Source organism: Tympanuchus pallidicinctus, unplaced genomic scaffold, assembly GCF_026119805.1.
Source record: "Tympanuchus pallidicinctus isolate F22 unplaced genomic scaffold, pur_lepc_1.0 scaffold116, whole genome shotgun sequence".
Lineage (NCBI taxonomy): Eukaryota > Metazoa > Chordata > Aves > Galliformes > Phasianidae > Tympanuchus > Tympanuchus pallidicinctus.
The window spans coordinates 1,966-15,024 of record NW_026294634.1 but is presented as its reverse complement, the minus strand read 5'-3'; the positions used below and the strand labels follow the sequence as shown (position 1 = coordinate 15,024).

General features: G+C 30.3%; 1 long non-coding RNA gene across 47 annotated transcripts in view; it reads right to left on the bottom strand.

The window, feature by feature from the left end:
• LOC128075083 (uncharacterized) overlaps window positions 1-12,750 on the bottom strand; it is a 79,453-nt gene extending 66,703 nt beyond the window's left edge. For 31 of the 47 annotated variants that reach the window (XR_008203596.1, XR_008203593.1, XR_008203598.1 and 28 more), the window contains exons 1-3: window positions 11,500-11,657; window positions 9,327-9,490; window positions 4,694-4,734 (exon numbers count right to left, since the gene is read on the bottom strand). This is a non-coding gene — a long non-coding RNA (uncharacterized LOC128075083). Of the gene's footprint in view, window positions 1-351; window positions 516-2,114; window positions 2,197-2,850; window positions 2,974-3,752; window positions 3,876-3,957; window positions 4,122-4,693; window positions 4,735-9,326; window positions 9,491-10,351; window positions 10,434-11,499; window positions 11,658-12,524 lie in introns of those variants that run through there. The other 16 variants (XR_008203587.1, XR_008203634.1, XR_008203631.1 and 13 more) reach the window with 10 other exon arrangements.
• Window positions 12,751-13,059: the final 309 nt, after the last annotated feature.

The window sequence follows — 13,059 nt, the reverse complement described above, 5'->3', positions numbered from 1 at the left end:
TCCTAGAAATCCCTGTTTTTAACCTAAAATATCGCTTATTTTCATAGAAATCCCTGTTTTTCCCCTTAAATATCGCTTATTTTCATAGAAATCCCTGTTTTTCCCCTTAAATATCGCTTATTTTCATAGAAATCCCTGTTTTTAACCTCAAATATTGCTTATTTTCATAGAAATCCCTGTTTTTAACCTAAAATATCGCTTATTTTCCTAGAAATCCCTGTTTTTCCCCTTAAATATCGCTTATTTTCCTAGAAATCCCAGTTTTTAACCTAAGATATCGCTTATTTTCATAGAAATCCCTGTTTTTAACCTAAAATATCGCTTATTTTCATAGAAATCCCTGTTTTTAACCTCAAATATCGCTTATTTTCATAGAAATCCCTGTTTTTAACCTTAAATATCGCTTATTTTCATAGAAATCCCTGTTTTTAACCTTAAATATCACTTATTTTCATAGAAATCCCTGTTTTTAACCTCAAATATCGCTTATTTTCATAGAAATCCCAGTTTTTAACCTAAAATATCGCTTATTTTCATAGAAATCCCTGTTTTTCCCCTTAAATATCGCTTATTTTCATAGAAATCCCTGTTTTCAACCTAAAATATCGCTTAATTTCCTAGAAATCCCTGTTTTTCCCCTTAAATATCGCTTATTTTCCTAGAAATCCCTGTTTTTAACCTAAGATATCGCTTATTTTCATAGAAAACCCAGTTTTTCCCCTTAAATATCGCTTATTTTCATAGAAATCCCTGTTTTTAACCTCAAATATTGCTTATTTTCATAGAAATCCCTGTTTTTAACCTCAAATATCGCTTATTTTCATAGAAATCCCAGTTTTCAACCTCAAATATCGCTTCTTTTCATAGAAATCCCAGTTTTTAACCTCAAATATCGCTTATTTTCATAGAAATCCCAGTTTTTAACCTCAAATATCGCTTATTTTCATGTAAATCCCTGTTTTTCCCCTCAAATATCGCTTATTTTCATAGAAATCCCTGTTTTTCCCCTTAAATATCGCTTATTTTCATAGAAATCCCTGTTTTTCCCCTTAAATATCGCTTATTTTCCTAGAAATCCCTGTTTTTAACCTCAAATATCGCTTATTTTCATAGAAATCCCAGTTTTTCCCCTCAAATATCGCTTATTTTCATAGAAATCCCAGTTTTTAACCTCAAATATCACTTATTTTCATAGAAATCCCAGTTTTTAACCTCAAATATCGCTTATTTTCATAGAAATCCCTGTTTTTAACATCAAATATCGTTTATTTCCATAGAAATCCCTGTTTTTCCCCTTAAATATCGCTTATTTTCATAGAAATCCCTGTTTTTAACCTAAAATATCGCTTATTTTCATGGAAATCCCTGTTTTTAACCTTAAATATCGCTTATTTTCCTAGAAATCCCTGTTTTTAACCTCAAATATCGCTTATTTTCCTAGAAATCCCTGTTTTTCCCCTTAAATATCGCTTATTTTCATAGAAATCCCTGTTTTTCCCCTTAAATATCGCTTATTTTCATAGAAATCCCTGTTTTTAACCTCAAATATCGCTTATTTCCATAGAAATCCCTGTTTTTCCCCTTAAATATCGCTTATTTTCCTAGAAATCCCCGATTTTCCCCTTAGATATCGCTTATTTTCATAGAAATCCCTGTTTTTAACCTCAAATATCGCTTATTTCCATAGAAATCCGTGTTTTCCCCCTTAAATATCACTTATTTCCATAGAAATCCCTGTTTTTAACCTAAAATATCGCTTATTTTCATAGAAATCCCTGTCTTTAACCTGAGATATCGCTTATTTTCATAGAAATCCCTGTTTTTCCCCTTAAATATCGCTTATTTTCCTAGAAATCCCTGTTTTTCCCCTTAAATATCGCTTATTTTCATAGAAATCCCAGTTTTTATCCTCAAATATCGCTTATTTTCATAGAAATCCCTGTTTTTCCCCTTAAATATCGCTTATTTTCATAGAAATCCCTGTTTTTAACCTAAAATATCGCTTATTTCCATAGAAATCCCTGTTTTTAACCTAAGATATCGCTTATTTTCATAGAAATCCCTGTTTTTCCCCTTAAATATCGCTTATTTTCATAGAAATCCCTGTTTTTAACCTAAAATATCACTTATTTTCATAGAAATCCCTGTTTTTAACCTAAAATATCGCTTATTTTCATAGAAATCCCTGTTTTTCCCCTTAAATATCGCTTATTTTCCTAGAAATCCCTGTTTTTAACCTCAAATATCGCTTATTTTCCTAGAAATCCCTGTTTTTAACCTAAAATATCGCTTATTTTCCTAGAAATCCCTGTTTTTAACCTCAAATATCGCTTATTTTCATAGAAATCCCTGTTTTTAACCTAAAATATCGATATTTTTGTAGAAATCCCAGTTTTTAACCTCAAATATCACTTATTTTCATAGAAATCCCTCTTTTTAACCTCAAATATCGCTTATTTTCCTAGAAATCCCTGTTTTTAACCTTAAATATTGCTTATTTTCCTAGAAATCCCTGTTTTTAACCTTAAATATTGCTTATTTTCATAGAAATCCCTGTTTTTCCCCTTAAATATCGCTTATTTTCCTAGAAATCCCTGTTTTTCCCCTTAAATATCGCTTATTTTCATAGAAATCCCTGTTTTTAACCTAAAATATCACTTATTTAATAGAAATCTTTGTTTTTAACCTAAAATATCACTTATTTCCATAGAAATCCCTGTTTTTCCCCTTAAATATCGCTTATTTTCATAGAAATCCCAGTTTTTAACCTAAGATATCGCTTATTTTCATAGAAATCCCTGTTTTTCCCCTTAAATATCGCTTATTTTCATAGAAATCCCTGTTTTTAACCTCAAATATCGCTTATTTTCATAGAAATCCCTGTTTTTAACCTTAAATATCGCTTATTTTCATAGAAATCCCTGTTTTTAACCTTAAATATCACTTATTTTCATAGAAATCCCTGTTTTTAACCTCAAATATCGCTTATTTTCCTAGAAATCCCTGTTTTTAACCTCAAATATCGCTTATTTTCATAGAAATCCCAGTTTTTCCCCTCAAATATCGCTTATTTTCATAGAAATCCCTGTTTTTCCCCTTAAATATCGCTTATTTTCCTAGAAATCCCTGTTTTCAACCTAAAATATCGCTTAATTTCCTAGAAATCCCTGTTTTTCCCCTTAAATATCGCTTATTTTCCTAGAAATCCCTGTTTTTAACCTAAGATATCGCTTATTTTCATAGAAAACCCAGTTTTTCCCCTTAAATATCGCTTATTTTCATAGAAATCCCTGTTTTTAACCTCAAATATCGCTTATTTTCATAGAAATCCCTGTTTTTAACCTCAAATATCGCTTATTTTCATAGAAATCCCAGTTTTCTACCTCAAATATCGCTTCTTTTCATAGAAATCCCTGTTTTTCCCCTTAAATATCACTTATTTTCCTAGAAATCCCTGTTTTTAACCTCAAATATCGCTTATTTTCATAGAAATCCCTGTTTTTAACCTCAAATATCGCTTATTTTCCTAGAAATCCCTGTTTTTAACCTCAAATATCGCTTATTTTCATAGAAATCCCTGTTTTTAACCTCAAATATCGCTTATTTTCATAGAAATCCCTGTTTTTCCCCTTAAATATCGCTTATTTTCATAGAAATCCCTGTTTTTCCCCTTAAATATCGCTTATTTTCCTAGAAATCCCTGTTTATCCCCTAAAATATCGCTTATTTTCATAGAAATCCCTGTTTTTAACCTCAAATATTGCTTATTTTCATAGAAATCCCTGTTTTTAACCTAAAATATCGCTTATTTTCATAGAAATCCCTGTTTTTCCCCTTAAATATCGCTTATTTTCATAGAAATCCCAGTTTTTAACCTAAGATATCGCTTATTTTCATAGAAATCCCTGTTTGTCCCCTTAAATATCGCTTATTTTCATAGAAATCCCTGTTTTTAACCTCAAATATCGCTTATTTTCATAGAAATCCCTGTTTTTAACCTTAAATATCGCTTATTTTCATAGAAATCCCTGTTTTTAACCTTAAATATCACTTATTTTCATAGAAATCCCTGTTTTTAACCTCAAATATCGCTTATTTTCATAGAAATCCCTGTTTTTAACCTCAAATATCGCTTATTTTCATAGAAAACCCAGTTTTTCCCCTCAAATATCGCTTATTTTCATAGAAATCCCTGTTTTTCCCCTTAAATATCGCTTATTTTCCTAGAAATCCCTGTTTTCAACCTAAAATATCGCTTAATTTCCTAGAAATCCCTGTTTTTCCCCTTAAATATCGCTTATTTTCCTAGAAATCCCTGTTTTTCCCCTTAAATATCGCTTATTTTCATAGAAATCCCTGTTTTTAACCTCAAATATTGCTTATTTTCATAGAAATCCCTGTTTTTAACCTAAAATATCGCTTATTTTCATAGAAATCCCTGTTTTTAACCTAAAATATCGCTTATTTTCATAGAAATCCCTGTTTTTCCCCTTAAATATCGCTTATTTTCATAGAAATCCCTGTTTTTCCCCTTAAATATCGCTTATTTTCCTAGAAATCCCTGTTTTTAACCTCAAATATCGCTTATTTTCATAGAAATCCCTGTTTTTCCCCTTAAATATCGCTTATTTTCATAGAAATCCCTGTTTTTAACCTTAAATATCACTTATTTTCATAGAAATCCGTTTTTAACCTTAAATATCGCTTATTTTCATAGAAATCCCTGTTTTTAACCTAAGATATCGCTTATTTTCATAGAAAACCCAGTTTTTCCCCTTAAATATCGCTTATTTTCATAGAAATCCCTGTTTTTAACCTCAAATATCGCTTATTTTCATAGAAATCCCTGTTTTTAACCTCAAATATCGCTTATTTTCATAGAAATCCCAGTTTTCAACCTCTAATATCGCTTCTTTTCATAGAAATCCCTGTTTTTCCCCTTAAATATCACTTATTTTCCTAGAAATCCCTGTTTTTAACCTCAAATATCGCTTATTTTCCTAGAAATCCCTGTTTTTAACCTCAAATATCGCTTATTTTCATAGAAATCCCTGTTTTTAACCTAAAATATCGCTTATTTTCCTAGAAATCCCTGTTTTTAACCTGAGATATCGCTTATTTTCATAGAAATCCCTGTTTTTAACCCTAAAATATCGCTTATTTTCCTAGAAATCCCTGTTTTTCCCCTTAAATATCGCTTATTTTCATAGAAATCCCTGTTTTTAACCAAAAATATCACTTATTTTCATAGAAATCCCTGTTTTTAACCTAAAATATCGCTTATTTCCATAGAAATCCCTGTTTTTAACCTCAAATATCGCTTATTTTCATAGAAATCCCTGTTTTTCCCCTTAAATATCGCTTATTTTCATAGAAATCCCAGTTTTTAACCTAAGATATCGCTTATTTTCATAGAAATCCCTGTTTTTAACCTCAAATATCGCTTATTTCCATAGAAATCCCTGTTTTTCCCCTTAAATATCGCTTATTTTCCTAGAAATCCCCGATTTTCCCCTTAAATATCGCTTATTTTCATAGAAATCCCTGTTTTTAACCTCAAATATCGCTTATTTCCATAGAAATCCGTGTTTTCCCCCTCAAATATCACTTATTTCCATAGAAATCCCTGTTTTTAACCTAAAATATCGCTTATTTTCATAGAAATCCCTGTCTTTAACCTGAGATATCGCTTATTTTCATAGAAATCCCTGTTTTTCCCCTTAAATATCGCTTATTTTCCTAGAAATCCCTGTTTTTCCCCTTAAATATCGCTTATTTTCATAGAAATCCCCGTTTTTAACCAAAAATATCACTTATTTTCATAGAAATCCCTGTTTTTAACCTAAAATATCGCTTATTTTCATAGAAATCCCTGTTTTTAACATAAAATATCGCTTATTTCCATAGAAATCCCTGTTTTTCCCCTTAAATATCGCTTATTTTCATAGAAATCCCTGTTTTTTACTAAAAATATCACTTATTTTCATAGAAATCCCTGTATTTAACCTAAAATATCGCTTATTTCCATAGAAATCCCTGTTTTTCCCCTTAAATATCGCTTATTTTCCTAGAAATCCCTGTTTTTAACCTCAAATATCGCTTATTTTCCTGGAAATCCCTGTTTTTAACCTAAAATATCGCTTATTTTCCTAGAAATCCCTGTTTTTAACCTCAAATTTCGCTTATTTTCCTAGAAATCCCTGTTTTTAACCTAAAATATCGCTTATTTTCGTAGAAATCCCAGTTTTTAACCTCAAATATCGCTTATTTTCATAGAAATCCCTGTTTTTCCCCTTAAATATCGCTTATTTTCCTAGAAATCCCTGTTTTTCCCCTTAAATATCGCTTATTTTCATAGAAATCCCTGTTTTTAACCTAAAATATCACTTATTTCCATAGAAATCCCTGTTTTTAACCTAAAATATCACTTATTTCCATAGAAATCCCTGTTTTTCCCCTTAAATATCGCTTATTTTCATAGAAATCCCAGTTTTTATCCTAAGATATCGCTTATTTTCATAGAAATCCCTGATTTTCCCCTTAAATATCGCTTATTTTCATAGAAATCCCTGTTTTTAACCTCAAATATCGCTTATTTTCATAGAAATCCCAGTTTTTAACTAAAAATATCACTTATTTTCGTGGAAATCCCTGTTTTTAACCTAAGATATCGCTTATTTTCATAGAAATCCCTGTTTTTAACCTAAAATATCGCTTATTTCCATAGAAATCCCTGTTTTTCCCCTTAAATATCGCTTATTTTCATAGAAATCCCTGTTTTTAACCTCAAATATCGCTTATTTTCCTAGAAATCCCTGTTTTTACCCTTAAATATCGCTTATTTTCATAGAAATCCCTGTTTTTAACCTCAAATATCGCTTATTTTCATAGAAATCCCTGTTTTTAACCTAAGATATCGCTTATTTTCATAGAAAACCCAGTTTTTCCCCTTAAATATCGCTTATTTTCATAGAAATCCCTGTTTTTAACCTCAAATATCGCTTACTTTCATAGAAATCCCTGTTTTTAACCTCAAATATCGCTTATTTTCATAGAAATCCCAGTTTTCTACCTCAAATATCGCTTCTTTTCATAGAAATCCCTGTTTTTAACCTGAAATATCACTTATTTTCCTAGAAATCCCTGTTTTTAACCTCAAATATCGCTTATTTTCCTAGAAATCCCTGTTTTTAACCTCAAATATCGCTTATTTTCATAGAAATCCCTGTTTTTAACCTAAAATATCGCTTATTTTCCTAGAAATCCCTGTTTTTAACCTCAAATATCGCTTATTTTCATAGAAATCCCTGTTTTTCCCCTTAAATATCGCTTATTTTCATAGAAATCCCTGTTTTTCCCCTTAAATATCGCTTATTTTCCTAGAAATCCCTGTTTTTCCCCTTAAATATCGCTTATTTTCATAGAAATCCCTGTTTTTAACCTCAAATATTGCTCATTTTCATAGAAATCCCTGTTTTTAACCTAAGATATCGCTTATTTTCATAGAAATCCCTGTTTTTCCCCTTAAATATCGCTTATTTTCATAGAAATCCCTGTTTTTAACCTCAAATATCGCTTATTTTCATAGAAATCCCTGTTTTTAACCTTAAATATCACTTATTTTCATAGAAATCCCTGTTTTTAACCTCAAATATCGCTTATTTTCATAGAAATCCCTGTTTTTAACCTCAAATATCGCTTATTTTCATAGAAATCCCAGTTTTTCCCCTCAAATATCGCTTATTTTCATAGAAATCCCTGTTTTTCCCCTTAAATATCGCTTATTTTCCTAGAAATCCCTGTTTTCAACCTAAAATATCGCTTAATTTCCTAGAAATCCCAGTTTTTCCCCTTAAATATCGCTTATTTTCCTAGAAATCCCTGTTTTTAACCTAAGATATCGCTTATTTTCATAGAAAACCCAGTTTTTCCCCTTAAATATCGCTTATTTTCATAGAAATCCCAGTTTTTAACCTCAAATATCGCTTATTTTCATAGAAATCCCTGTTTTTAACCTCAAATATCGCTTATTTTCATAGAAATCCCAGTTTTCAACCTCAAATATCGCTTCTTTTCATAGAAATCCCTGTTTTTCCCCTTAAATATCACTTATTTTCCTAGAAATCCCTGTTTTTAACCTCAAATATCGCTTATTTTCCTAGAAATCCCTGTTTTTAACCTCAAATATCGCTTATTTTCATAGAAATCCCTGTTTTTAACCTAAAATATCGCTTATTTTCCTAGAAATCCCTGTTTTTAACCTCAAATATCGCTTATTTCCATAGAAATCCCTGTTTTTAACCTCAAATATCGCTTATTTTCATGTAAATCCCTGTTTTTAACCTCAAATATCGCTTATTTTCATAGAAATCCCTGTTTTTCCCCTTAAATATCGCTTATTTTCATAGAAATCCCTGTTTTTCCCCTTAAATATCGCTTATTTTCCTAGAAATCCCTGTTTTTAACCTCAAATATCGCTTATTTTCCTAGAAATCCCTGTTTTTAACCTCAAATATCGCTTATTTTCATAGAAATCCCAGTTTTTCCCCTCAAATATCGCTTATTTTCATAGAAATCCCAGTTTTTAACCTCAAATATCACTTATTTTCATAGAAATCCCAGTTTTTAACCTCAAATATCGCTTATTTTCATAGAAATCCCTGTTTTTAACCTCAAATATCGTTTATTTCCATAGAAATCCCTGTTTTTCCCCTTAAATATCGCTTATTTTCATAGAAATCCCTGTTTTTAACCTCAAATATCGCTTATTTTCATAGAAATCCCTGTTTTTAACCTGAGATATCGCTTATTTTCATAGAAATCCCTGTTTTTAACCTAAAATATCGCTTATTTTCATAGAAATCCCTGTTTTTCCCCTTAAATATCGCTTATTTTCATAGAAATCCCTGTTTTTAACCTCAAATATCGCTTATTTTCATAGAAATCCCTGTTTTTAACCTCAAATATCGCTTATTTCCATAGAAATCCCTGTTTTTCCCCTTAAATATCGCTTATTTTCCTAGAAATCCCCGATTTTCCCCTTAAATATCGCTTATTTTCATAGAAATCCCTGTTTTTAACCTCAAATATCGCTTATTTCCATAGAAATCCGTGTTTTCCCCTTAAATATCACTTATTTCCATAGAAATCCCTGTTTTTAACCTAAAATATCGCTTATTTTCCTAGAAATCCCTGTCTTTAACCTGAGATATCGCTTATTTTCATAGAAATCCCTGTTTTTCCCCTTAAATATCGCTTATTTTCCTAGAAATCCCTGTTTTTCCCCTTAAATATCGCTTATTTTCATAGAAATCCCCGTTTTTAACCAAAAATATCACTTATTTTCATAGAAATCCCTGTTTTTAACCTAAAATATCGCTTATTTTCATAGAAATCCCTGTTTTTCCCCTAAAATATCGCTTATTTTCATAGAAATCCCTGTTTTTCCCCTTAAATATCGCTTATTTTCATAGAAATCCCTGTTTTTAACCTAAAATATCGCTTATTTCCATAGAAATCCCTGTTTTTTACTAAAAATATCACTTATTTTCATGGAAATCCCTGTTTTTAACCTAAAATATCGCTTATTTTCATAGAAATCCCTGTTTTTAACCTAAAATATCGCTTATTTCCATAGAAATCCCTGTTTTTCCCCTTAAATATCGCTTATTTTCCTAGAAATCCCTGTTTTTAACCTCAGATATCGCTTATTTTCCTAGAAATCCCTGTTTTTAACCTAATATATCGCTTATTTTCCTAGAAATCCCTGTTTTTAACCTCAAATATCGCTTATTTTCATAGAAATCCCTGTTTTTAACCTAAAATATCGCTTATTTTCGTAGAAATCCCAGTTTTTAACCTCAAATATCACTTATTTTCATAGAAATCCCTCTTTTTAACCTCAAATATCGCTTATTTTCCTAGAAATCCCTGTTTTTAACCTTAAATATTGCTTATTTTCCTAGAAATCCCTGTTTTTAACCTCAAATATCGCTTATTTTCATAGAAATCCCTGTTTTTCCCCTTAAATATCGCTTATTTTCATAGAAATCCCTGTTTTTCCCCTTAAATATCGCTTATTTTCCTAGAAATCCCTGTTTTTCCCCTTAAATATCGCTTATTTTCCTAGAAATCCCTGTTTTTAACCTAAAATATCACTTATTTTCATAGAAATCCCTGTTTTTAACCTAAAATATCACTTATTTCCATAGAAATCCCTGTTTTTCCCCTTAAATATCGCTTATTTTCATAGAAATCCCAGTTTTTAACCTAAGATATCGCTTATTTTCATAGAAATCCCTGTTTTTCCCCTTAAATATCGCTTATTTTCATAGAAATCCCTGTTTTTAACCTCAAATATCGCTTATTTTCATAGAAATCCCTGTTTTTAACCTTAAATATCGCTTATTTTCATAGAAATCCCTGTTTTTAACCTTAAATATCGCTTATTTTCCTAGAAATCCCTGTTTTTAACACTTAAATATCACTTATTTTCATAGAAATCCCTATTTTTAACCTAAAATATCGCTTATTTTCCTAGAAATCCCTGTTTTTAACCTCAAATATCGCTTATTTTCCTAGAAATCCCTGTTTTTCCCCTTAAATATCGCTTATTTTCCTAGAAATCCCTGTTTTCAACCTAAAATATCGCTTAATTTCCTAGAAATCCCTGTTTTTCCCCTTAAATATCGCTTATTTTCCTAGAAATCCCTGTTTTTAACCTAAGATATCGCTTATTTTCATAGAAAACCCAGTTTTTCCCCTTAAATATCGCTTATTTTCATAGAAATCCCTGTTTTTAACCTAAAATATCGCTTATTTTCATAGAAATCCCTGTTTTTAACCTCAAATATCGCTTATTTTCATAGAAATCCCAGTTTACTACCTCAAATATCGCTTCTTTTCATAGAAATCCCTGTTTTTCCCCTTAAATATCACTTATTTTCCTAGAAATCCCTGTTCTTAACCTCAAATATCGCTTATTTTCCTAGAAATCCCTGTTTTTAACCTCAAATATCGCTTATTTTCATAGAAATCCCTGTTTTTAACTTAAAATATCGCTTATTTTCCTAGAAATCCCTGTTTTTAACCTCAAATATCGCTTATTTTCATAGAAATCCCTGTTTTTAACCTCAAATATCGCTTATTTTCATGTAAATCCCTGTTTTTAACCTAAAATATCGCTTATTTTCATAGAAATCCCTGTTTTTAACCTCAAATATCGCTTATTTCCATAGAAATCCGTGTTTTCCCCTTAAATATCACTTATTTCCATAGAAATCCCTGTTTTTAACCTAAAATATCGCTTATTTTCCTAGAAATCCCTGTCTTTAACCTGAGATATCGCTTATTTTCATAGAAATCCCTGTTTTTCCCCTTAAATATCGCTTATTTTCCTAGAAATCCCTGTTTTTCCCCTTAAATATCGCTTATTTTCATAGAAATCCCCGTTTTTAACCAAAAATATCACTTATTTTCATAGAAATCCCTGTTTTTAACCTAAAATATCGCTTATTTTCATAGAAATCCCTGTTTTTCCCCTAAAATATCGCTTATTTTCATAGAAATCCCTGTTTTTCCCCTTAAATATCGCTTATTTTCATAGAAATCCCTGTTTTTAACCTAAAATATCGCTTATTTCCATAGAAATCCCTGTTTTTTACTAAAAATATCACTTATTTTCATGGAAATCCCTGTTTTTAACCTAAAATATCGCTTATTTTCATAGAAATCCCTGTTTTTAACCTAAAATATCGCTTATTTCCATAGAAATCCCTGTTTTTCCCCTTAAATATCGCTTATTTTCCTAGAAATCCCTGTTTTTAACCTCAGATATCGCTTATTTTCCTAGAAATCCCTGTTTTTAACCTAATATATCGCTTATTTTCCTAGAAATCCCTGTTTTTAACCTCAAATATCGCTTATTTTCATAGAAATCCCTGTTTTTAACCTAAAATATCGCTTATTTTCGTAGAAATCCCAGTTTTTAACCTCAAATATCACTTATTTTCATAGAAATCCCTCTTTTTAACCTCAAATATCGCTTATTTTCCTAGAAATCCCTGTTTTTAACCTTAAATATTGCTTATTTTCCTAGAAATCCCTGTTTTTAACCTCAAATATCGCTTATTTTCATAGAAATCCCTGTTTTTCCCCTTAAATATCGCTTATTTTCATAGAAATCCCTGTTTTTCCCCTTAAATATCGCTTATTTTCCTAGAAATCCCTGTTTTTCCCCTTAAATATCGCTTATTTTCCTAGAAATCCCTGTTTTTAACCTAAAATATCACTTATTTTCATAGAAATCCCTGTTTTTAACCTAAAATATCACTTATTTCCATAGAAATCCCTGTTTTTCCCCTTAAATATCGCTTATTTTCATAGAAATCCCAGTTTTTAACCTAAGATATCGCTTATTTTCATAGAAATCCCTGTTTTTCCCCTTAAATATCGCTTATTTTCATAGAAATCCCTGTTTTTAACCTCAAATATCGCTTATTTTCATAGAAATCCCTGTTTTTAACCTTAAATATCGCTTATTTTCATAGAAATCCCTGTTTTTAACCTTAAATATCGCTTATTTTCCTAGAAATCCCTGTTTTTAACACTTAAATATCACTTATTTTCATAGAAATCCCTATTTTTAACCTAAAATATCGCTTATTTTCCTAGAAATCCCTGTTTTTAACCTCAAATATCGCTTATTTTCCTAGAAATCCCTGTTTTTCCCCTTAAATATCGCTTATTTTCCTAGAAATCCCTGTTTTCAACCTAAAATATCGCTTAATTTCCTAGAAATCCCTGTTTTTCCCCTTAAATATCGCTTATTTTCCTAGAAATCCCTGTTTTTAACCTAAGATATCGCTTATTTTCATAGAAAACCCAGTTTTTCCCCTTAAATATCGCTTATTTTCATAGAAATCCCTGTTTTTAACCTAAAATATCGCTTATTTTCATAGAAATCCCTGTTTTTAACCTCAAATATCGCTTATTTTCATAGAAATCCCAGTTTACTACCTCAAATATCGCTTCTTTTCATAGAAATCCCTGTTTTTCCCC